The 25716-nt window shown below is 40.9% G+C and overlaps 1 protein-coding gene across 7 annotated transcripts in view; it reads right to left on the bottom strand.

The window, feature by feature from the left end:
- Window positions 1-25716, bottom strand: part of PTK2B (protein tyrosine kinase 2 beta) — a 2401727-nt gene that overhangs the window by 321941 nt on the left and 2054070 nt on the right. The gene's annotated exons all lie outside the window — the stretch shown is intronic.

The following is a 25716-nucleotide window of genomic DNA, read 5'->3' as shown; positions in this document are numbered from 1 at the left end:
CATGCTGCATCTCAGTTTGTGTTAAAGTTCTGCATGCATAGGCGACTGGTTTGCCTTCCAGAAGACATGCTGCACCAAGACCATACTTAGAAGCATCACAAGAAAGAGCTACAGGTTTGTGAGCATCATATCTCACTGTGGGTGGACTGGCAATTTTCTGTTTCAGAACATCAAGTGCTCTTTGCTGCTGTTCTAACCAGGACCGATTCACATTTTTGCATGTCAACTCATGTAATGGTGCTGAAAGCTCATTCAGGTCTGGGAAAAACTTTCCTAAATGGTTGACCACACCTAGAAAATGTTGCAAAGATGTGAGATTGTCTGGAACTGGCATCTCAACAACTGTACCTTCCTTAGGTGGATCTGGTTTGTAAGCCAGAACTGGTAAACAAATGGCCCACATAAGTAAATTCTCTCACCTTGAATTTATATTTCTGAGGATTCATTTTAAAATTGACTTCAAATGCATGGTCTAGAACTTTCTTGAGGTTTCTATAATAAGAAATTATGTTCTCACCATAACGTTCCATGTAAGTTGTTCATCTTGCCTTCATTCTTTACTGATGGGTTTGATACGGCCGTTTGCAAAGCTCGAGGTTTACCAGTAGCTTGAGCCCAAGCCCCTTATCCCATGATGCACTGTGAATTACCTCAGATCTTGCTTGCTGCATGTACTATAGCCATACAACTGAGCTATCCTCCCATGGAGAGGAAGAAGAATTGAGCAACCAGGATGAGACCAACCTCTAGATCAACTATCAGCCAGGAAGGGGAAGGTGGGAGGGACGTAAGAATGAAGGCAAGATGACCAAACTCACATGGAATGTTATGGTGAATACATAATTTCTTAATGTGAAGTTGTTCAATCTCGCCGTTCATTCTTTACTGATGGGTAGCATCCCTAGCACCATCCCGAGATTGATGGTGGCTCATGGGAGTACATTCTTCAGGACCGTAGACCCAAAGGAAGCCCTGTCCCTGGAGGCCTTATCAACTTTGTAATGAGTGATAAAAGTATGAGGTTTAGACCAAGTGGCTGCAGCACAAATGTTATCAAGGGGCAATTTGGCTTGGAATGCAGAAGACGTAGAAACTGCCCTGGTTCAGTGAGCTTTAATCTTGTGTAGTAAAGGCATATTAGCAGCTGAATAAACAAAGGTGATACAATCATTTAGAGAGCATTGTTTTAGCCACTGGCCTACCTTTCCTGGTTTCAGAGAATGACACGAACAGCTGGTCTGATTTCCTAAAATCTTCTGTTCTGTCCAAACAAAATCTGAGCTGTCTGTGAACGTCAAGTTTGTGCAGCATATACTCCAATTTATTGGAATGATTAGGGAAGAAAACTGGTAACTGAATGACTTGGTTGATATTAGATTCTCAACAAACTTTGGGCAAAAAGGAGGGGTTTGTCCTAAGAGATGCTCTATCAGCATGAAAAATCAAATAAGGAGAGCTGACAGATAAGGCTTGAAGTTCTGACACTCTTCGGGCAGAAGTAACAGCTACCAGAAATATAGTCTTCCACGACAAAAATTTGAGGTCACAAGATAATGCTGTTTCAAACAGAGGGAGAATTATACGAGACAGCATAAAGTTTAAATTCCAAGGAGAATAAGGAGTTTTCACTGGAGATCTCATATGAAAAATTCTTGGACAACTTGTTGGACATTATGTTTAGCCCATCAGCTCCGAGATGAAAGTTAGATATAGCAGCCAACTGGACCCGAACTGTTGCGGCTGCTGCTCCTTTATTAAAGATCATAGTCAAGAATTCTAATATGGATGTCAAGGGAGCTTGATAAGGATCAATGTTCTGCTTAGCAGCCCATATGGAAAATCTCTTCCACTTACTAAGATATAATCTTCTAGTGGATGGCTTATGGGAAGACAAAAGGATCTGTTTTGTCTCATTGGAAAAGTTATGAAGCCTGGCTATGAGGGGAACTGAAACAACCAAGCTGTCAGCTTCAGTGACTGCAAGGAGGGATGGAGGTCCCCCGATGGATGTATCAGAAGGTATGGAACTGGGTCCAGAATCCATGGATCCTCCAAGAGATGATGATGAAGAAATGGAAAGAAAATTTGCCAAGGCCAATGAGGGTCTATAAGAATGCTGGCCCTTCCCAGAAATTTTGCTTTATGTAGAAATCTGGGTATCAACGGGATGGGTGGAAATGCATAGAGGAGAACTGGGGGCCAATCGTGTATGTGTACCTCTCTTGGAGCTTCTCCCGGAGGAGGAATCAGGGCAAAGTAGCTTCTGCATTTCGTGTTGATGTGGCTGGCAAAAAGATCACAGCAAGACTGGCCTCATTTGCGGAAAATCCTGTCCGCAATCTCTTTCTTGAGGGACCAGTCATGCGGCAACAAAATTGCCCTGCTCAGTTTGTCTGTTATCACAATGGATTTTCCCGGGATATGCATTGCCAAAAGAAAGCACTGGGAGGACACAGCCCACTGCCAAACTCTGAGGGCTTCTCGTCAAAGGGGGTAAGACTTGGTTCGGCCTTGCTTGTTCAAGTACCAGACTGCTGACATATTGTCTGTCTGAATTGCAATCGTTTCTAGAGGAAGAGAGTCATGGAAGTACTGCAACACCAGAAGTACTGCTCTCATCTCCAGGACACTGATATGCAAATGTGACTCTTGATCCGTCCATGTGCCTTGGGCAGTCTTTCCTTGAAAACGCCCCCCTCCACCCTATCAGGGAAGCGTCCGTGGTCACAGTGGCTATTCGGGGGGGGGGGTAGTACAAAGGGGCGTCCTATGGTTACATGAAGAGACGTCAACCACCACTGGAGATCTCTCTTGCAAGAGTTCGTAATTAAAATCGTGTGACTCATTGGAAGCTCATGATAAGACCACTGAGTGAACAACAGTCATTGAAAAATCTGCATATGCATCCTTGCTAATGGTATGGCCAGGATCGCTGCAGCCATCAAACCCAATACTTTTAGAACTTCTGCAGCTGGTGCAATGTCTTTTCATATCAATGTGCTGACATGCTGGTGAAGAAGAAAGACTCTAGATTGGTAGTCTTAGAGTGGTGGATGAAGTGTCTAACTCTGCCTCTATAAAAATGACATGGTGCGATGGCGACAAGGCAGACTTTTCTGAGTTGACTGTAATGCCTAAGTGATGGCAGAGTGTCAGAGTGCATTTCCTTGCCTGAATCACTTGATGCCTGGTGGTGGAGATAAGGAGCCAATCATCTAGGTACGGAAACACCTGGAATCCTAGATGCCTCAGGTGAGCCGTAACCACTGCCATGAATTTGGTAAAAACTCTGGGGGCTTGAGTGAGACCAAAGGGCAGGGCTCGAAATTGATAATGATTGGCTCCCAGCCAGAAACGCAGGTGATCTCTGGATGCCCTGGCCATTTTTATGTAGTAATATGCATCCTTGAGATCCATCAAGCACATCCAGTTGTCTTTCCATAAAAAGGGAAGTATAGACTGTAGCATGACCATCCGGAACTTCTCTTTCTTCACAAATTGGTTGAGTCTGCTGAGGTCCAAAATGGGTCTCCAGTCCCCAAGAACCTTGAGTAAGTTCCGAATCCTATTTGGTCTGCTGGGACTGGCTGGAGGACTCTTTTCTAGCAACTTGTGGTCCTGTATAGTTGCTTGTTCCCTGTAACTGGGTGGAATGTCCGGGATTCTCCTTGTGGGTGGGGGGGGGTGTGGAGAAAGGTATGAAATACCCTCTGGAAAGGATACTTTTTACCCAGCTGTCTTTTGATATATCTTTTGATATATCTTGCCAGCCATCTGGATGCAAAGATAAGTGACCCCCGACTGCCTCCAGAGCAGGACAGTCGGGCCTCCTTTCAGGAGGGCTGATAGAGCTAGCCAGAGAAGTGATCTTTGCGGACCCCCTCTGCCATGAGGGCATCGTCATCCATTATTACCCCCCCATCCTTTGCCCCTGGAGGGGGGTTCACCACATGTGTCCTGAAAGGCTCCTTGGGCTTTCCGGAACCACATCTTTCCTCCCCTTTGGGGTAAGGCCAAGTAGGGGTGGAAAAACAGACTCCGACAGCAGAGTCTTTCCCCCCTGCTCACACCTGGTCAAAGTTTCCTTCACTTTCGGCCCAAAAAGGGATGAGCCATCAAAAGGGGAGTTCATGAATGAAGACTTAAAGGGCTCTGTGAAGGAACACAATTGCATCCAGGAATGTCTACTGAGAGTAATTCCTGTATCCGCTGCCCTACTCATTCCATCAGCTGCATACGATATGAGACGCATAGACGAGTTCACAATAGAATTTAGGGTAGTAAGCTGGGCGGCAACTCTGTCAGAGGCCCCTGCAGCTACAGTACCCTGAAGAGTATCTCTCAACTCCTTAAGGAGATCTCTTTGCAACCTAGTGAAATGAGTCAAACAGTTCAGTGAACGGAGTGTAAAAGTCACTGAAGTAAACATGCGTTTCCCATATCTGTCCATGAGCCTAGATTCTCTATTAGGAGGAGGAATAGACGAGGAAGTCTCAGACATTTCCTTTTTGGTGGACACTGGCACCACCATGGCATCAACAGGGACTCCTTTGAACAAAATGGTTTTATCTGTTGGAGTGGAAATAAACTTATTAGGCCTCCGAGAAACAGGCTCCATGGACTCCGGTGACTCCCACGCCCTCTGAGAGACCAGCTGCATGAGCTCATCAAAGGGCAGAGACACCCAAGAGGTGGAGGGTTGAGACCTGAAAGCCTTCAGGGGAACTGATTCATCCTCAGTAGGGTTTTTGGACTGCCAATCACCCCTCTGCCTAAGGATCTCGTGTATCTCTGCAAAGGAGATATCCTCAGAGGGGGACCGTGGGGACCCATATGACTCATCCAAGTCAGTATCAGATGTTAATGACTCCTGTGGGGAGCACGTGTCTCCTCTTGCACAATCTCTTTCTGGGGACCTGCTCAGTGGGAACTTCTGGGGACATCTCAGAAGAGCAGAGGGCGACCTGTGGGGCTACCTGAGGCTTTGGGTCTCTACGCCTAGCCTGGACGATGGAAGCAGAAGTGGACACAGGTGCTTAGGGTGATGAGGAAGCAAGACCTGGAGTTGAGGATGTCTTGGGGGACACGGCTCTCCTCATGGCTTCGAAGGCATCACGACTCCGATGAGAAGGAGTCGATGGACCTGAAGGAACAGCCAGCCCCGCCCACACCGAGGCCGTGGGCTCCAAGCCAATAAAGAAGCTGAGCTCATCTGAGCCGAAACCCCAAAAGGAAGAGTCGGCACTGACACGTCAGTGCGACTATCCTCCCCGACTGGAGAGTGTCAGCTCCTAGAGGCCCTGTTCAGCATCGAGGACATCAGAGTAGATGGAACCGAAGACACTGGAGCAGGATTCGGCTCCAGAGGCTCCACAGTCAACAGGTTGGCTCCCTCTGGCTCCGAAGATCTGGTACAGCTCGGAGGATGAGAAGTCATGTCAGGGGTAGTGGTCTTCAGTTCCGATGCTAAGGTCAGAGACGACAACAATTTAGCAAGGTCTGGTGCCCACGGAAGCTTCTGCACCAATCGATCCATATCCAAATCCGAAAAGCTGACAGAAAACCTAGAAGAATGCACCAACGGTGCCGACTGAAGTAGTGGAGATAGAGGCCTCTCAGATACCAGCTTCAGAGCTGTGGGCCAGCTCCAAAAAGAAAGGACATTCGGCTCTAAGGTCTGTGGAGCTGATGTTGCAGGATGTTCCAACCTTTTGGATTTTTTTGACTATTTGGAGTCCTTAGAGTCCCCTGAGGATTTGGAGGACTTGGAGGACTTACTGGCCACATCCTGGTCACTCAACACTTCATGAAACAGATGCTTCAATAAGCTTCTGTCGACTAATTTCCTTTTCTTCTCCAGTAACACCCTAGAGGAAAAAGAGTGACAAATACTGCAAGACTCCTGTAAATGGACAGCTCCTAAGCAGTAAACGCAAGTTACATGGCCATCAGTAACCAACATCTTTTGCCCGCAGTCTGGACACTTTTTAAACCCAGACTTTGGGTATTTATCCTTGTCATCAGCCATATCCAATAATCAAAATACCTTAGGCTTAAACACAGAACACACACACACAAAAAGCCTAAGAAAAAGCACACCGCACAAATATGCCTAGAAAAAGACACCAAAAGGGCAGAACTATGCTCTGAACTGTAAATAGAGATTATTAATCTATAGCCCAAAAACAAAAGGCCAACGCAAAGCTAAATATATATAATTATAATCTATATCAATTGCAGAAAGATGTAAACTAGGCCAAAACAGACAAGGCCAATAAAACTACACTAAGTAACAACACACGGGAAAGGAGAGCTTTTAAGAAGCTATACAAGACTATACTAACAACTGTTGGAAATAACAATAGAATTTTTTTTAGAAATAACTGTCCCGAGCAAAAACTGGAACCTCGGATCAGATGCCGCTGCACACTAGATCTGAGGTAATTCTCAGTGCATCATGGGATAAGGGACTTGGCCTTGAGCTACTGGTAAACCTCGAGCTTTGCAAATGGCTGTACCGGAGCCAATGGATCAGCTCTGAACCCATCAGTAAAGAAAGAACGGCGAGATTGAGCAACTTTACATTGTTTGTCTTCACTATTGCCCCCTACAATAATGTTTACTATGATAGCACATGTATAACCTGAAAGAATTTGTTGTATGGAGCGTTGAAAGACTTCACTGGCAGAATTTCTCCCAAATGGCTTTCTCAAAAATCTGTATCTACCAAATGGTGTACTGAAAGTGGTTAACAATGAAGATATGTGATGTAGTGAAATTTGCCAAAATTATTTGTTTGTATCTAAGACTGAAAAAATAGTGGCATTTGGCATGACAGCTGCTACTACTTCTACTGTGTGCATTGGATGATGAGGATGTTTAAGAGTCTTGTTTAAATATCTGGGATCCATACATATTTAAATATCATCTCAGCTTTTCTTATGAGCTATGACCATGGAAGATACCCATTCAGTTGGTTCTTTTACTGGAGTTATCACAGCTAAATTCTCCATTTTGTCTAGTGCTGTTTTCATTTTGCTCTGCATTGCTACCGGAACCTTCATGGCAGGTCTGACAACTGAACTTACTTCATGGTTTAACTTCATGGAATATGTGACTGGTATTTACCAATCTCATCTTTGAAAATATCAGCATATTCATGAAAAATAGTCTGTGTAAAATAATTGTGGTTGTATAGACTTATATGGGGGATTTCCTTATTAAATGAAATTAGTCCCATTCCCAAACTGTCTTTGAAGCCTAACTGTGACTGCACGTGTCGTTTGTCTACATAAAACTGCAAGTCATAGCTGTTCCCAGCAGAAAGGCATGTGAGAACTACTGGACCATCAGTCTGAATCACTTCACCACCATAAGCATCAAGTTTTGCGCATTTTGTTGAATCAAGTTTCTCACCAGATTTTACTCTGGCAAACATTTGTGCTGACATAACATTGCACTTGGACCCAGTGTCTGCTTTAAGCTCCTCAGGTTTCCCATTAATCCAAACAGTACAAAATATTTCACCCTTTGCTGCCAACTGATAATTTACTGTGTTAAAAATTTCATCTATCACAGAGACACCATCAATATAGAAAGTTTGCTTACGGCTTTATATCTGATCTACTTGCTTCTTTAGATGTTCTCTTTTAATAAAAGTATGTGCCACTTTAGACTTGCAAAGCTTTTTGAAATGATTCCACTTTTTACATTTATGACACTGCTGACCAAAAGCTAAGCACTTCTCTCGTTTAGGCTCATGGTTATCTCAAAAATAATGACAGATAAAAATAAGATTGTTTGTTACTGCTGCTACCGTGGCCACATTTGGTTTAAGGTTAAGGTTAGAAGTTGCCCTGCTCGGTTTATAGTTAACAGTGAGGTTGAGTGTGGCAGCCTTTGGTCTATATTTCTTTTTCATCTTAGCTTTTTGTTGTACACTATCAACATTTGCACTGGTAGATACTGCAAGCATGCTTTTCTCATTCATAAACATATGCGTGTGCTTTTCTGTAAGGTCATATATTTAACAAATCTCTATGGCTTTTCTCAATGTTAAATCAATAGTTTGAAGCGAAATCTTTTTCACTGCATCATTATTAATGCCACACACAAGTCTGTCCTTTATCAACTCATGTTGCAAATCAACAAATCTGCACATTTTTGCTTTACTTCTCAAGTCAGTATTATATGCTGCTATAGTTTCCCAGGCTTTTGATTTTGTGTGTAAAATATGTGCCTTTTCAGTGTAATATTCATTTGAGGGTTACATGCTTCTCTAAATTTACATTTTAAGCACTCAAGGTTTTCCCACATTTCAGCCTATATCACCATATGGTGGTTCCCCCTCCCCTGATTACATGGCAGGTGCATACACAAATGAACATTCATAGGTTTATAGGTAAGTACTAGGCTATCTGCCCATGGGCATTTATAAGCCTAGCCACAGAGTGATGGCTTTCGCCTCCCCATTAGATTAGTAACCTGGGCCTCTGTCAACAGGGCTCCTGAAGTGATCCCAGGGTAGAACTTACAATTACCCATCCACTCTTCAAGATTTCTCTTGAAGAGGGTCAGAGAGGAGCTCTGTCGAATATGGACTGGGATTCTATTCCAGAGTGAGGGGAGTCTCTGGTACAGGAATCTATCCCTCCATCATGTCCTGTTTATTGTTGTACATAGGTTCAAGTCGCTAGAATGAGTGATTCTGAGGGATATCGTTTTTTTGAGGTGAAGCATGTCCATTAGTTTAGGGTTTGACATGGCCCTATAGGTCAGGCATAGGTCACCTCTGAGCAGACGGAAAGCGACTGAGAAGAGCTGGAGCTGTTTTAGTCGTGCTTCATAGGGTAATTGTTTAAGGCCCTTAATCCTCTTAGTGAGGTACTTCTGTGATCTTTCTAGTTGTTGCAGGTGTCTAGTGAGGTACATCCCAAATGGGGCATTGTACTCTATTATGGGCCTAATGAGTGAGGAGTAAAGGGGCACAATTACCTCCTTGGATCCGGATGAGAAACCTTTTGTGATCAGGTGTGCCACATAGAAGGATTTCCTGACTGTTTTGGCTATGTGGTTATCAAAGGAGAGCATGCTATCTACTTGGGTACCCAGGTCCCTAATTACTTCTTCTGTACTTAGTGGATTCCCATCTATGTGGTAGTTTGTAGGTACTTTGTTTTACCAAAATGGGATTACTATGCATTTTTTGGCATTTAGCTTGAGGCCGTGACTTTGACACCGGGTGTTTGTCTCTGTGAGACCCTTTTGCAGGATGTCTGTGTCAGCTGGAGAGTCAATTATTGCACCCAATTTACAGTCATCTGCGAACTTGGTTAGCCACAGTCCCTCCGCCTTTGCCTGTACTTCAGAGAAATATATACCAAACAGGAGGGGTCCCAGGACTGAGCCCTGTGGGACTCCACTTGTGACTGGTTTAGAGTCAGACATGGTGCCTGCCACCCTTACCAGGTGGGTTCTGTCTGAGAGCCAGCTGGCAACCCATATCATGACATGGGGGTTATTTAAGTTGGTGAGTTAGTCTATGATTCCTGAGTGTGGGATGGTGTCGAACGCCTTAGCGAGGTCCAGATATGCTGTGTGGACCACCTTCCCTTCATCTATGGCCTTGGTGACTGTTTCGAAGAAGTCAACCAAGTTCAGGAGGCAAGATCTGCCTTTAACAAAGCCGAACTGGGTGGGTCCAGTGTCTGGAGGTTCCCAATGCCCCTGTTAATAAGCTCCATGATAATGCATTCCATGGCTTTGCAGACCAAGCTAGTCAAGCTTATAGGGCGATAGTTCCCAGGGTCAGTTGTGGCACCACCTTTGTGGAATGGTACAACTGTTGCTGTACGCCATTCTTTGGGTACATAGCCTGTAGAGAGGCTGAGTTTGAATAGTAATTTGAGATGGGGGGTTAGTTCATTTTGAAGCTCGTGTAAGACACAACCTGGGATAGCATCTAGTCCCACTGATGCTGTGTTCTTGGTCTTTGCAAGTTAAGAAGTATGATTGCCTTTGTAAATGCGTCATTATCAGAAAATGTAGCCTGTATTAAAATATATTCTTGCTCAAACACTCACCAATTCTCAGCAATATTATTATCAAACACCAGTGGTTCGTGTTTGTGAAATCCCTCTGCCACAACAAAATACATTTAAATATAAGCATAGACCAGGTACATGTAATTATGTTTGAATGCACAACAATCACTTTGAAAAGGCTTAACTTTGACATTGCAAACACTGTGAACACTCCAGACACTTTGGATACTTCAAAAAGTATTAGTGAATATGAAAAAGTTGTACATTGTGAAAAAAATGCAGTCATTTTAGCCTTTTCACACATTTCAACACTTTGGAAATTATTTTGAACGCTTCTGTATTTACTTTGAATACTTTTATCAGTATGTTGCAATTTCTGACATTTTGTTTATTTCAGTAATTATTCTGAATGTTTTGAATGCTTTGCTAAATGTGTGGTGATAGAAAAATCATTTAAATGAATTTAAGTACCTTTGAATAATCGCAGACCTGTCTGCAAGTTCACTCTGGTATATTCCTCTTCTTTTAACCGCGTGCCTCATGGCTTGTGGATTGCTTCAAATTAGGATCCCACTTCTGACATCATGTCACTTGTCTCATGCATTCAAAAGAGATGATGAAGCGGTGTATGGGTTCAAGTATTTATTGTACATAAACATTGTCAGGGACTGTAATTGGAATATGCACTTAAGATAACTGCTTCACTCTTTGCTTCAAACATACTCACATGTGCATCTCCATTCATATCAGCATTGACTCTGACTACATAAAAAGGCACTGTTCTTGCATCCTGCTTATACTTACATATCCATATGCTCACTTGCTACAATGGCTATTAAAGGAACATTACACTCAATGATCTACACCATTCCTTCATTTTATTACTAGCCCATCTTCCCATTCCATCTTCATTATGCATTTGAAAAAGAGTCCCATACTATGACTTTACTAATCTGACTATTATTCAAATATTAAAAAAAAAAATCGATTTGTTCCTTAAGGTAGCTCTTAAATTATTTTAATTTCATCATATATACTGGGATTCCAAAAATAATCTGAAATTTCCTTATATCCATTAATATATTACTACTTAGTCCTTTATGATCAGATAAAGGACGCAATAATACTTAGTGCATTATGATCAGATAAAGGAAAATGAACAGTTTTAAAATAATTCACTTTATTAAGTAAATCTGTAGAGGTACAAGTCCCATCAATTCTAGTTTGTGTCCCACACGCATAAAAATAGTGAGTGAAGAACAATGATTAATCTGCTCTTACTATTAAATAATTAATTTATTATTACTAATGCATCTGTTTAGTGCTTTAGCTGATGCCAGGATTTTTGCTTTCTTCTGGTCACTTGTATTTTCTGTACTACATATGCAGTTAAAATCCCCTGCTAAAATTAAACTACCCTTCCAATGACTTTGTAGTAAGGTAAGTAATATTTAGCCACTCTTGCACCTATTACAGAGATCCAGTAAAATTAGCTAATGTATAGAGTTTGCCATTATATTTAATTATTACAAATTTATACATTCCTTTGGGATCATTAATGGATTCCTCTTTTTGTAAAAAGAAGCAGATGATAACATTTTAAGCAGATGATAACATTTTATAACCTAAGTTATTTAAATATTGCATATAATTTTCTATCAAGTGACTCTCTTGCAAGAATATAATGTTTCCTCTATTTAATTTTAGATATCTCATTAATGATTTCATTACGTTTCTATTATTTAATCCAGTTACATTAATAGATAATAGATTAGAACTATCCATAATGCGTATTTAAAAAGATTTCTTTTAAAAGATAATATGGCACATTTATCCACCATATTAATTAAACTGTATATAAGATTGCAATGCATCCCTCCATCACTGTCTTAACATTCTACATTTTTTGAATTCTTCCTTTCTACAAACTAAACTACTAAAACTCATAACAACAACAAATCTACAACTGTACCTGTACATATTACTAATAAAACACAACCTACCATGGACACCAAAGCTCCTAGTTTGCCTATCAAATAGACAAACTACTTAGCCTAGTACCTACCTATAAACCTATCAGCCCTGGGGCCTATATAAGCTTAGCCAAAAAGGTTCCCTGGCTTTTGCCACCCAAGAAAGTTTCTTTTATGTGCCCCTGTCTAGCAGAGCCACAGAAGTGATCCACGGGGTGAATTTCCTATTCCCCATCCAATTGTCGAGATTTTTCTTAAAGAGGGCTAATGAGGAGCTTTGCTTGACATGAATGGGTAGTCTGTTCCAGAGCATGGGAAGTCTCTGGGACAGGAATCTATCCCTCCAGAATGTTCTGTTTATTGTGGTGGCAAGGTTTAGGTCTCTGGAGTGTGTGGCTCAGAGGGATTGGGGTTTAAGTGTAGCATGTTCAACAGATCTGGGTTTGGCATGGCTTTGTATGTTAGGCTGAGGTTGCCTCTGAGTAAGTGATAAGCAACGGAATAGAGCTGGATTTTTTTAGATGGTCTGTGTATGGCATATGTTTCAGGCCGGTAATCCTCTTAGTGAGGTATTTCTGTGGCCTTTCTAGTTGTTGAAGTTATCTTGCGAGGTACACCCCAAATGGAGCATTGTACTCTATAATAGGTCTGATGAGAGATGAGTAGAGAGGAAAAATGACCTATTTTTTTCTGGAGGTGAACCCCTTTGTGATGAGGTGTGCCAAGCAGAAGGATTTCTTGAGTACTGTGGCGATTGATTATCAAATTAGAGATTACTGTCCACCTCTGTCCCAAGGTCTCTTATCACACTGTTGGTGTTCAGTAGGCTACCGTCTATGTGGTAGTTCATGGGTACAGTGTTTTTCCCAAAGGGGATGACAATGCACTTCTTGGCATTGAGCTTGAGGCCAAGACTTTGACACAAAACATCAGTCTCAGTGAGGCCCCTTTGTAGAATGTCCACATCATTAGGCAATTCTATTATGGCACCTAGTTTGCAGTCGTCTGCAAACTTCGTTAGCCAAAGATCTGCTGTATTAGCCTCGACTTCTGAGAAGTAGACAGGAGAGGACCCAGGACTGAGCCCTGTGGTACTCCACTTGTCACTGGTCTGAAGTTGGATTTGGAGTTGGCTACTTTCACTGTGTGGGTTCTGTCAGTGAGCCTGTTGGCCACCCATCTTGTGACATAGGGATTTATGCCTAGCCTAGTAAGTTTATCTAAAATTCCAGAGTAGGGGATGGTGTTGAAAGCCTTGGCGAGGTCAAAATAGGCCATGTGCATCACCTTACCCTTGTCCACGGCTCTGGTGACTGCTTCAAATAAGTCAATCAGGTTTAGGAGACATGACCTACCTTTTGCAAACCCAAACTGTGTGGGGTCCAGAGTTAGTAGGTTACCTATGTCCTTATCTATAAGCTTCAAGATATGTTCCACAGCCTTGCAGACCAGGCTTGTCAGGCGAATGGGGTGGTAGTTTCTGAGGTCCATGGTGGTGCCCCCTTTGTGGAGTGGGATAACCGTCACTGTGTGCCATTCAGTAGGCACAAAGCCTGAAGCGAGGCTATGATTGAACATGGTACTTAGGTGGGGTGCCAGTTCATTCTTTAGTTCAAACAGAATGCAGCCTGGGATGTTGTCAGGTCCCATGGATGCTGTGTTCTTGGCTTTGGAGAGTGCAGTCTTTACTTGTGCAGCCATGATTACAAGGGCTTTGCATTCTTCTGGTATAGTGATGGGCCCTTTGGGGGGTGAGGGAGGGGTGAAGTTTGCACTGAACCGATCTGCCAGGATGTTGGCAATATCAGTTGGTTCTGTATATCTAGTGCCATTCTGCTGTAGCTCAGAGCACATCTGAGTGTCACCACTGAGATTCTTGACATAGCTGTAGAAGGCTTTGTGGTTGTCTTTAGAATCAGTGGCGATTTTATTTTCATAACTAGCTTTAGAGGATTTTATGAGGGATCTCAGCTTCTTACTGACGCTGACCAGGAAGTTCCTGCAGTTGGGGGATTTTACTCTTTTTTGCAGCAGCTTCTTCCTTCTGTCGTAGAGTTTGTTTATGGCAGGCGACCACCAGATTGGCTTCCTTTTTCTGGAGGATAGCATCTTGGTTTTGTTGGGGAGTGGCCTTAGGTCAACCGGTGCCCTAGGCAAAAGGGCTCCACAGTGCCCCCACCACACCACCTGATGCCCCCATCCTGGTCTACTTACCCCACATAAATACTGGAAAAGCACCCTTGCAAGAGCGGTACCCTAGACGGCCCCCTAGTTGTCCTATGCCTAAGGCTAGCTATACATCTGACACGACTGAACTATTCATTTGTTCTCAAGCTTGTATAAGTGTTACTTGCTTCACAAATGACCTGTGAAAGGGATGTATTACAGAGGAAGAAAGAAAAAAAATCACCTGCACATTAACACTTCTAATTAGCATACTACTTAGATCTTAAAATCAGTTAACCAAGCAATGTACACACTAAACAAAGTTAAACAAATAAAATACAATTAACTTATACAGTCATAAAATTACCAATTCTGTTGCTTATAATTTAATGACATTCTTTTAGAGGAAGTATTTGTTTAACATATGTACATAATATACTTGTAATTTAATGACATTCTCTTAGAGGAAGTATTTGTTTAACATATGTACATAATATATTCATTTAACTAAGGTTATAAATGTAAGTCTTTCACTGTAAATATAGTAAAACAGTAAAACTAACAATTTATATTCCTTATCATGAAAAATGTTTTAGCCTAAAATATCAGTATATACTTACAAATGTTTAGAAGCTTAAAGTCCAACATAAACTGTTTACTTAAAGGCTAACTCCATTGTCTCAATAAATAATAGTCCTGTAATTAGACTTGTTTTAAGCTTTTTAATTTTAAAAGTAGTTTTCCTGGAATTCAGTTCACTCTATCTTGAGGCATATACTGTTCCAAGCCACTTCTTCAGTATTATTAAGGATTTTACTTTTGCTGACAAAAGTGGATGCCTCCTCCAGTGTATCAAATATTTTAGTTCCTTCAGAAAGAAATAATTTGATCTTTGCAGGGGACACTAAAGTGGCTTTAATATTGTTATCTTTAAGTTATCTGATCAGCGGTAAGCAGGATTTTCTTTTACTCATTACATTACTGGAATAATCATTGTCAAATCCGACTACATATTCTATTTTAATAGGTGGCTGGTCCGCATTGTTTTTACAATTAATTTTTTTAAGCTAGTCATAAACTTACCCATAATTGAACATGGAGGTGAGTTTTCCTTTTTTGAAGGTACTCTCAGGGATCTATGTGCCTTTTCTAACCCAAAAGATAAAGTTCCAGGTAGATTTAATATTTTATGTAACCAGGTTGTTAAGAAGTTTATTACATTTTCTCCCTTATACTTTTCAGTATACCATAAATTCTAATGTTATTTCATCTCAGGTCTATTTTCTACATCAGCAACTTTGTCTGTGATCCAGTTATGATGTTTTTTTAAAAAAAAATGAGTCTGAGACACAACTTCAGTTACTCTCCATTCATGATCTTTAAAGATTCTTCCACACTGCTAATTTGTGCACGTTGTTGTTTCATAAGAATTTCTAAATGTTCCATCTTCTTTCTGGTCTGTTTTTTGAAACTTTTTATTTTGGTATCCAGTTCGTCTGTTTTAAGTAAAACATCCTGCATATTAGATATTAGTGACTGGATGTCTTTTTAATGCAAGAATCCTGAGTACAATTTTTCTGTGGCTCATGTTGAAGTCTCTTATCTCTTAACCAAGCAGTTGAAATTCTGGCATGAAAATTACAGCTTTTAAAGGACATGAAGATATACATATTTTTTTCTGATTATTACTGAATAAAATTAGCTAACAAGTATCTCCAAATTTTAATTTTTTTGATTACATCTTCCTTTTCAACATAACTCCTAGATGTATTACACTGTAACTGCGACTGTTTACAAACTGTATGCAATGCATGGCCAACATTATGCTTCAATATTTGGAAGAAGGTAAACATGTTAAGTGCCTCCCCAGTGCATGACATGATCATAACTCTACTTATAGGTGATTAAAGTGTTGCAGAATGAATCATCCTACAGCTCATTTTTTTCTTAGGGACATTTTATTTTTGAATGCTGTCTCTTTGACAGTACCAAAGTATTTTACCATCTTTCAAAGGCTTTGAAAGCTGGTAAAACAATCCACCCTCCTACTTTTTTCTGTAAGTGGTAGATAAAGCTCCAAGCACTATAAATAGTTATGATCATGTATGCCTTCATATACAGCTATGTTGTTGACATGGATACCAAGATTTACCTCTCGAGCTTCACTCTCAAGGTGAATTTCTTAGCATTGATGTTCTGAACATATAATATGCCTACAATGATCAGAGACCTGATAACAATACTCTGTATTCTGTCTGATAATGTTACAGATATACTATGACAACACTGTGTGTGTAATTGTAATTGTTTAAAATTTTATGTTCTGTCTAACAAGGATTAATAGCATATTGTGACTGATACATTTCATTTTTGATATGACTGGAAATTTCATGTATGCATGGGATTAGCCTGATAATGGTCCAGTTGGATTGGTGATTCACCCTGCTCACCAAAGACAAATAAAGCATCACTAACATTTGATCTCAGTTCAGAATGCTCTTACAAAATGGTACATGTTCCTGCATAGGAGTTGTTGTCAAAGAAATGTAATCCTATCCAAGAATGAATCCAGTCCCATTCATGTTTGATCGCTTACTAGCCTCTAAAACAAAACTGTGTGCTGTTAGTTCATTGACAGTATTATGTATGTATTCAGTATATGTTAAGCTAGCCTAATGCTGCTATTCTAAACTCATGTGTAGTTTGTTTTTGCTGTAATAAGGTTGTGACTGAAAAAGGCCTATAGCTCCAGTTCATGTACCTATAAATAAATGACTAAAATAAAGTCTTCGTAAATAACAGGAGTGAGTACACAGGCAAATAACTTCAACATCACAGCAATGAAAACAAGTATCTATACCGATAATAAATCAGAAAAACAGTCCATCACACTGTAATGTAGTGGGCCTACAAAGGGCATGGAATATTTAGGATGCAATCTCAGTTTGCATGAGCAGTTACTATACTGGTTGGCACTTTGCACACCAATTTGTGGATGAAAGTGAGAATGTTTAAAGAAGGTTTGAATATGTCTGCAAAATTCAGTTCTCTGGTAAATGCAAAACTATGGCCTCCATTTCTGCAGGCAGCAGTGGTGCAGAAGATTAAAAGTGGAAGCATAGAAGGCCAGAGGGTAAGTACCAAATGAAGAGATTAGCTAAAGCATAAATAGCAAATGGCTGAAGAGGCAAATGGGCATAAGAGATATGCATGCACATCAGCCTATCATTTAAGGGCAGACAGTCAAGCTGTCAGCCACATACTGCATCCATTTATACAGAGAGGTCAGTTTATTGATGTCTGTCTAGGTTAAGATTAAAAGGATACAAATGCCCCAGAAAAAAATAAGAAGGAAAAATTGCAATGGCAACTGTATTTTGGAAGTGGGAGTGTGAGATGGTTTTTGACAGTACATAGTCTCAACTTTTACAGGTCTTTTTCATAGAAGTGAGAACCTACTGCAAGAATGACAAAACTTCAACAAGTAGAAAACCCAAGGATTTGAAAGATTCTACCTACTCAATGGAAGCACCAGAAAAGGCCTTTATATTCAAGGTGAGGGGATGGGGTACTTCATAAGTCTTCTTTTTCAGAATCATATACTTTTTTAAAAATTCTTTGTTGCAAAATATTTCAGTGTTTCAGACAATATTATCTGTCAGTAGATGGCATAACCTATACTCAGTCAGAAGACATAAGTCTGTTGGCCAACAAATTAAGTTCAAATTTCACCTCCCCATCACCCCCAGTTCTCCCCCAAGAAATACCCTCCACCACTCCACCTCCAATCACCCTCAAAGAACAGGTTGCCACTGTGCTCTCTAAAGCTAAAAATACGACTTCAATGGAGCCTGACAATGCACCAGGTTGCCTCTTAAACAGCTTATATCAGGCTTTATCAGGCCCTTTATGATACCTATTTAACCACAGCCTCCAGACTGGCTTTGTCTCTATAAAGTGGAGGACAGCAACTGTCATCCCTCTGTGTAAACTTAAGAGTTAGATTCATAGGCCAATAATTAGCGACTGAATAGTTCTACTTTTGCTGAATTGTCTATATATTGTTACTGTTTACTGGCTCTACCTAATCCTTTTCTCTCTTACCCTAATTCTGTTCCCTATTTCTCTCCATCACAGTTTCCCCTTTACTACTACCAGGCGTACTCAGTCCCTGTCCACAAAAGACCTGCTGTTAAATAACTCGGGAACTCTGCTTAGAGAAAATTTTCTTCTATAAATAAAAAGAAGAAAAAATTACACCAGAAGGGAAAAGTGTATGTGTTACAATTCCTTTAATTTTAAGGGTAGAATGCATTTGATCAGGCCAACGCTGAGCCCTGCCATATATCTCTTGCAATCCCCCTCTACTCTCTCCTGCCCTCCTAGACTTAGAATTTCCTGCAAAAATAAAACTAAAGAAATAGAACAATTGGCTATAGAAAATATTTATTTTACAAGATAGTGCTGATGAGTGTAACAAGAGTTTCACACTTACCCTGCAGTCCTTAACTGGGGTTTCAGCTCTGCTCACTCATCAGCTTTCCCTACCCCCAAATCCCACCCACCCCAGTGCATCTGCATTTATTCTGAAGCCTAAAACCACTCCCACAACCATCCACCAATTACACCACTCCCTATAAAATCCCATACTACACCACCCACCATTCTACCACATCTCTAGTACCAAAACAGTCATGCTAATAGTGAAGATGACTCTACTCCTTACCTGTACACTTCTTCATACCAAAGCTCCACAATAATAACTCCTCACCACTTTCACTGCACACTCTTAACAACTCCTATCATACACTTACTCTATAACTTCACAGCCCCTCCTACTAAAAGCTACTCACAGTTCACCTACCCAACTATCTCACTCCCACCAAATTTAAACACAAATTAAAATATGACCAGTATTTTACTGCATACATAAGACATATTCTTAACACTCTCTCTAAACTAGCCCTCAGTGGGGACATCCATCCCAACTCTGGTCCCTCCATCACTACCCCACCCCTAACCCTCTCCCAACAACCCCCCCATCTCTCAAATCACAACCAACAAAAAGCTAACTGACCTCCTCTTCATGTCTCTAAACATCAGAAGCATCTGTAACAAAACCCAACACCTTCATGCTAATGTAAACCTGTACTTCCTGGACATTCTCACCCTAACAGAAACCTGGCTCAAACATCACATCAAAAGTGAGGAAATACTCCCACCTGGATATAAAATCATCCACCAGAACAGACTATCCAGGAAAGGAGGAGGTGTAGCCCTACTACACAAAGTCCACCTGAATATCCAAAGTCTTAAGAAATCAGCTCCCCAGTTTGGCAAGGAAGAAATCCTTCACACCACTCTCAAAATTAACCCAAAGGAAACAATTAACATCATAGGGTGCTATTTCCCACCAGGACAAACTACACTTCCCCTAGAAAACCTCCTAAGCTGGGCCAACCTCTCCCTACCCCAAGTAAATATCATCCCTGGAGACTTTAACATTAACTGGCTATTCTTTAATACTAACCATCCAGCCCTTCACCTAAATCTCCATGGGTTCTCACAATTAATACAATCCCCCATCTGAATCAATAATAAACCCAATAATCACAACATGCTTGACTGGATCCTAGTCAGCAAAGATCCTCACACTTACCTAGCAGGCTATCTACCTGACTGCCTCAGCGACCATTCCCCAACCTTCCTACTAAGGCAGCACATAAACAACATCAGCCCTATTACCCACAGGCAAATTCAAAACAAAGCAAATTTCAACTCCCACTCCTTTACCTCCTCCCTCCAAAAAATTAACTGGTCACCACTAAAATACCTCAACCTAGACAAAGCCATCAATTTCTTTAACAGCACCTTCCTCAACATCCTCAACACCCATGCCCACTAAAAAACACCAAAGTCAGAACTAAAAACCTCCTCCTGACTACAGAAAACCACCAGGGACCAAATGAAAAATAGGGATAAAGATTGGGAACACTGGTGCCTAAAAAAAAAAACTATGATAGACAATACTTCCTGAAACTACGTAATAAGGTCAAAAAAAAAAATAAAAATAGACAAAGCACTTTACTATCAGAAGGATAGGACATTTTACTAATCCCCTGTTTTCTTTTAGTGAGAAACCTCTGTGAATTTTACTAATGCCCTGTATTCATTTAGTGAGAAACCCCTGTAGACGTTCCATTTGTTGGATATGCCTGGTTAGGTAAATACCAAAGGGGGGCATTGTGCTCAAATGATAGGTCTGATGAATGCCAAATACAGTGGAACTAGATGCCATACCTTTGTTTATAAGCTGCACAACATAGAATGATTTCCTCACTACTGCAGACACATGATGGTCAAAGGATAGATTACTGTCTGTGCGCTCCTAAGTCTCTGACTACTGGGTCAACTCTAAAGAGTGTGTTGCCAATATACATTTTTTTGGCATTTAGTTTTAGAAGATGGCTTTGACACCTGTTATTGGGCTGTGTCAGCCCTTCCTGGAGAACATTTTTGTTGGTATGGGATTCAATGACAGCTCCTAATTTGAAACCATCTGCAAATTTAGTCAGCCAGAGACAACTGACATTGACCTTGACTTCTGAGAAGTAAAATGCCAAAAAGGAGTGATCCAAGGACTGATCCCTAAGGGACTCCACTTGTGACTGGCCTCTTTGTAGAGGTGGACTCCCCAACTCTAACTTCCTAGGTCCTGTCTGTGAGCCAGTTGGCTATCCACTGGATGGCATTCGGGTTTTTACCTAACCTCTTGAGTTTGTCAACAATGCCCAAGTGGGGTATTGTGTCCAATGCCTTCACCAGGTCAAGGTAATCAGCGTGAAACATTCTGCCCTCAGCCATTGCTTTGGTGACCTTCTCAAAGAAGTCCACCAGGTTGAATAGGCATGACCTGCCGTTGATGAAACCAAACTGGGCTGGGTCCAGTGTCTGGAGGTTTACTATATCAATATTGATAATTTCCATGATACTTCTTTCCATGGCTTGGTATATATGACTAGTGAGACTTATGGGTCTGTAGTCTCCAGGGTCTGTAGATGGCCCTCTTTTGTGAAGAGGGATAACTGTTGCTGTTCTCCTTTCTTGGGGCAAAAAGCTTGTTTGGAGGCTACAGTTAAATAACAATTCCAGAGGGCCTGATAGGTCACGCTTCATGCTATTTACAAAGCATCATGGGATATTGTCTGCGTCCACTCATGCAATGTTCTTGTCCTTAGGGACAAGCATTAAGACCTGTTCCCTAGTGATAGCGGGGGAGTTATGTTTGATGGTATTTCATGAGGGAAGGTTGATGGAGAGAGAGGGTAAATTTGGAGCTGAATTTGTTGGCCAGGAGGTTTTCTATATCTTCTGGCTCAGTATAGCTGGCTACATTTACAATGAGGTCTGCACATAATTGTGTATTGTCTTTGAGGTTGAGGACACAGCTAAAGAATACCTTGTGGTTGTCTGGGAGGCCAACTTTACCTCAAAATTGGCTTTGGTAGACTTTATTTGTACTCTGAGCTGTTTGTTTAGTTTGATGAAAATGCTTTTATCCTGCTGAGTGCTGCACTTCCTAATTTTTCCATGATTTTCTGCCTTCTGTTATACAAACTATTAATTTTGTGATTCCACCAGGGTGGCTTGTTTTTTGAGTTAGTTTTGTACTTCTTCCTGGTGGGTACAGCTGCATTTATGCAGCTATTAACATGCTTGTATAGGGTTTTGGCGAATAGTTCTGCATAGGCAACAGTGTTCTCGGGGTTTTAAATTTTGCCAGGTTATCACTTAATAGCAGGAAGTTAGCTTTAGAGTACTTCTTGAATATTCCAGGGTTAGCTGGAGTCCAGATTTTATTTTTACTTCAAAGGAGACCATTTTGTGGTCTGATCTTACCAGGGAAGACATTAAACTGGGGGTGTGTGCATCACACTCCCATATTAGAAATGAACAGATCCAGTATGGTTGCACTCCTCCTTGGTGTACTGACAATCTGGTCCAGAGTGTTTGTGTTTAAAAAAATCCAGGAATCTCTGTGTCTGTAGGTTTGGTGTCATATAGGATACACAGCTAATAGTGGGGTAATTAAAGTCACACATGAATCTGGTATTGGGTTGGATGGTGAGTGTTTCCAATAAGTTTAAATACATGCAAAAACAAAGTTGAACAGAAGTCACCACGATGCTTAAATACATGTTATGGGTTTCCTGGCTCATAGAGGGGGACCTATAGCTTGCAAGAAAGTGTATTGGATTTTGCCTATGGTGATATGAACATGGAGTAGCTCAAGTGCATTGTCCTGTTTGACCAGCCTTGAGGTATATTAATTTTTTATGTAAATCGACACACTTCCACCTTTTGTCCCTGTCTGTATCTTAGCTGGTTTAAATGTGTGGAATGTATTATAATCTTGCACTGTTACTGTGCTCTCCGCAGCTTTAAACCATGTCTCAGTGACCACAGAGATGTCTGCATTCTTTAGGGTGAAGAAAGCTTCTAGGAAGTGGAGTTTGTTTAGACTCCTAGCATTGAGCAGTAATAACTTTAGATTTTCTTTGTTTTGACTTGCAATATTGGTAGTACTTTCAGTATGGCATTGCCTAAAAAAGGCACCATGGGGGAAGACAATGTTTTAGCTATTATTCAAAAGACTAGAGGAAGGAGGTACATACCATCCCTGGCAAAGCAGCGTGGTCTGTTGATCATCTCCTTCCATGCTGACAAATACTGCACCCCCCTAGAATGACACCAGAAACTAACCCAATTATTAAGTCATTCATCTTTTGTGTATATTATGACATCATCCTTGGAGAAAGTAAAATGATACTCAATGCTAGGCTGATACCAGCCTGGGACACAGATTCCAAGAGTTTCATGATGTCTGTCTTCGTATAGTTTAGGGAGTTACATTTCAGGTCATTTACATCCACACGGACTATAACTGAGTCATACTGGTACTTGTGATCCAGTGACCTGACAGTGTGCGTAATGTGGTAGATCCTAGCCCCTGATAAGCAATTGACTGTGACTTTCTCCTTACCCAGTCTGGTGACAATGACATCAGTATGTCTCACGATGGAGTCTAAAATTGCCAGAATGTTGGATTGTGTGGTGGCTTGCCTTATGGGCTTAGAAGTAGAGGCTCAATGAGATGTGGCTGTAAGTGCTGATGTGGGGGTTGTTTAGAGAGTGTGCATTTGAGTCTGCTGAGAGTATTTGTTAAGTGTACTTCATCTAGGAGGTCTTTGGGGTTTAGGAAGGTTAGTGCCTCAGCATATGTGGGTCTCTCTATATGTCTGCTTTGAATTCTGTACTATGGGTGCAGCGTGTGTACTACTAAAAACCTTATTTGACATTAGGAGTACTATTATGTGAGAGCTTTGCCTCATATGACATTGTGTAAATACATCTCTCACATACCATATCAGTTTGTTTGAGAATTAACTGTTTGGCAGTAAACATGAGGCAATTTCTACATTGCCTTAAGACGCCCATATCCACCAAGCTAGTAATGGAGATGAAGAAAGTTTATATCCCTGGCAAATGACCCTTTTTACTGATTAGACAGTTAGATTGAGAAGATAAAGCAATGTCAGGAGTATCCAGTTTGCAACTCCGGGGGCAGTGCGTGTCACTGCATACTAATTGTCCTGAGTGCAACTTGGTATTGCTGAAATTTGAATTGTGCTTTTACAGGAAAAATGTCACTTAAGGTGTTTGTGTTTATACAGGGTATTGCCAAACACTTGAAGGGAAACTAATAAGTAGACCCTGAAAATTTAGTGATGAAGTATTTAGGCATAATTAGCTTGTCAGGAATGATGAAAAGAGGGGAGTCACATCGATGGCTACTGCCTGGCTACTACTAGTGCTAGTCTCACCACAGCTTCACTCAAATGGGATATAATGATTCTTTGCTTTCTGTCTCACCAGAAGCAAAACAACAGCACCAATCCCAAGATGAGAATCAGGCCACAGCCTGTTTGGTGATCCACAGTCTTGTCCCAGATGATGCAAGGGTCTGTAGGCTTGCTGTAGCCTTTTTCTAGCAGATGCCTTGAATAGCAATACACTCTGCTCCTTTTCTCACCAGCAGCAAAATATCAGCACAAATTCCAATTTGTCACCTATGAAGAAGTTATTAGGCTTTCCAGTGATCAGCAGTCTCCAGGAAATAATGTCCCTGTGCTATTTCTCTCACCAGGAGAAAACATAAACACTAATCTCAAGATGACTACAGAGAGGGAAAATGTAGGCTCCCAATAACTGGTAGTCTCGCAATAGATGTTGCAGATTTTAAAGGTAAGATGGAAAAATGGATTCATATTCTAAGCAGTGCAGTATGCACTAAGCAGTTACATTTGAAAGAGGAGGTCATTTAAGCTTTAGCTGGTTAAGTAGAGAGCCACTAATTTTAAAAAAAGCAAGACAGATTGCAAGGGGGTGAGCATTTTGTATTCTGGTTCTATGGAATACAGTGAGATGGCCAATACATTCAAATAGTTGAAGTGGAGTGATTATGTTTGACTCAGAAGAGACACAGTTGTGGTCTCTTTTTTAGTTTTAATATGCAATTAAAATTAGAAGACAAGCAAAATACAGTGTAAAGAAAACAAATCACAATATACAAAATAGAAGAAGCAATAAAGTACTATAAAATACATCCCTTTACTCTTGTCTCCTAACGACTATTAAGGGGTGACCTATGCCTGCTCTATAAGGCACTTGCAAATCCAGCTCTGATGGAGCTGCTATACATCTGTAAGTCAAAGAACATGAGGGTCACCCAATCTAGGGATTTAAACTTAGCGAGTGACTCAAATAAAACATGCTAGAGAGAAAGATATGTGTCTCAGAAATTGCCCCTTCTTTGGAACAGGCTTTCTATTCACATTAAGTAGAGCCCTTCTTTGGCCGCCTTGAAATTCAGTTTGGATCAATAGACAGGGAATCACAAATTCACACCTGGGGTAGCACATATGTCCATTATGGACAGGGACAATCTATAAATACTCAATGCATAGGCATAAATCCATGCCATCTTCTTGCTTCTAGGGACTGTACATTGCGTAAAATTAGGTAATATTGGCTATGCTTGTAAGGCCATTTAAGCCATTAGCCTAGTAATCTCCTATGAACCTATGCAGAGTGTAGATGATTTACGTATCTATACAATATCGGAGACATGTAACTGTCTTTCAAACCATCTTGTCCAGCTGTAACAGCTGTTTATTCTAATTCTTTAGTCATTAAGAAAATTCATAGTTATTTGTAAGTAATCAGGTCATGGCTTGAAGAGACTTCTATGTATGGACAGATAAACTGCCAATGCATTTCTTGGAAGGGTCATAATGACTGAATTATTCACTGGATTCTGAAGAACATTTTAGAAGGGAGATAAAGCTGCTAACTCCACGCAGCCTCATTCACATTATAAACGTAGTCAGATTCAATGCACTTTCGCCCACATTTCTTTCCTAACATACACAGAAATGCAAGTCAGTTAAAACATTTATTTATCTCTATCACTA

The sequence above is a fragment of the Protopterus annectens genome, chromosome 2.part1 (assembly GCF_019279795.1).
Source record: "Protopterus annectens isolate FY-2018-M chromosome 2.part1, PAN1.0, whole genome shotgun sequence".
Taxonomy (NCBI): Eukaryota; Metazoa; Chordata; order Ceratodontiformes; family Protopteridae; genus Protopterus; species Protopterus annectens.
Note: the sequence above shows the minus strand (reverse complement) of the source record. Positions and strands in the feature narration are given on the sequence as shown.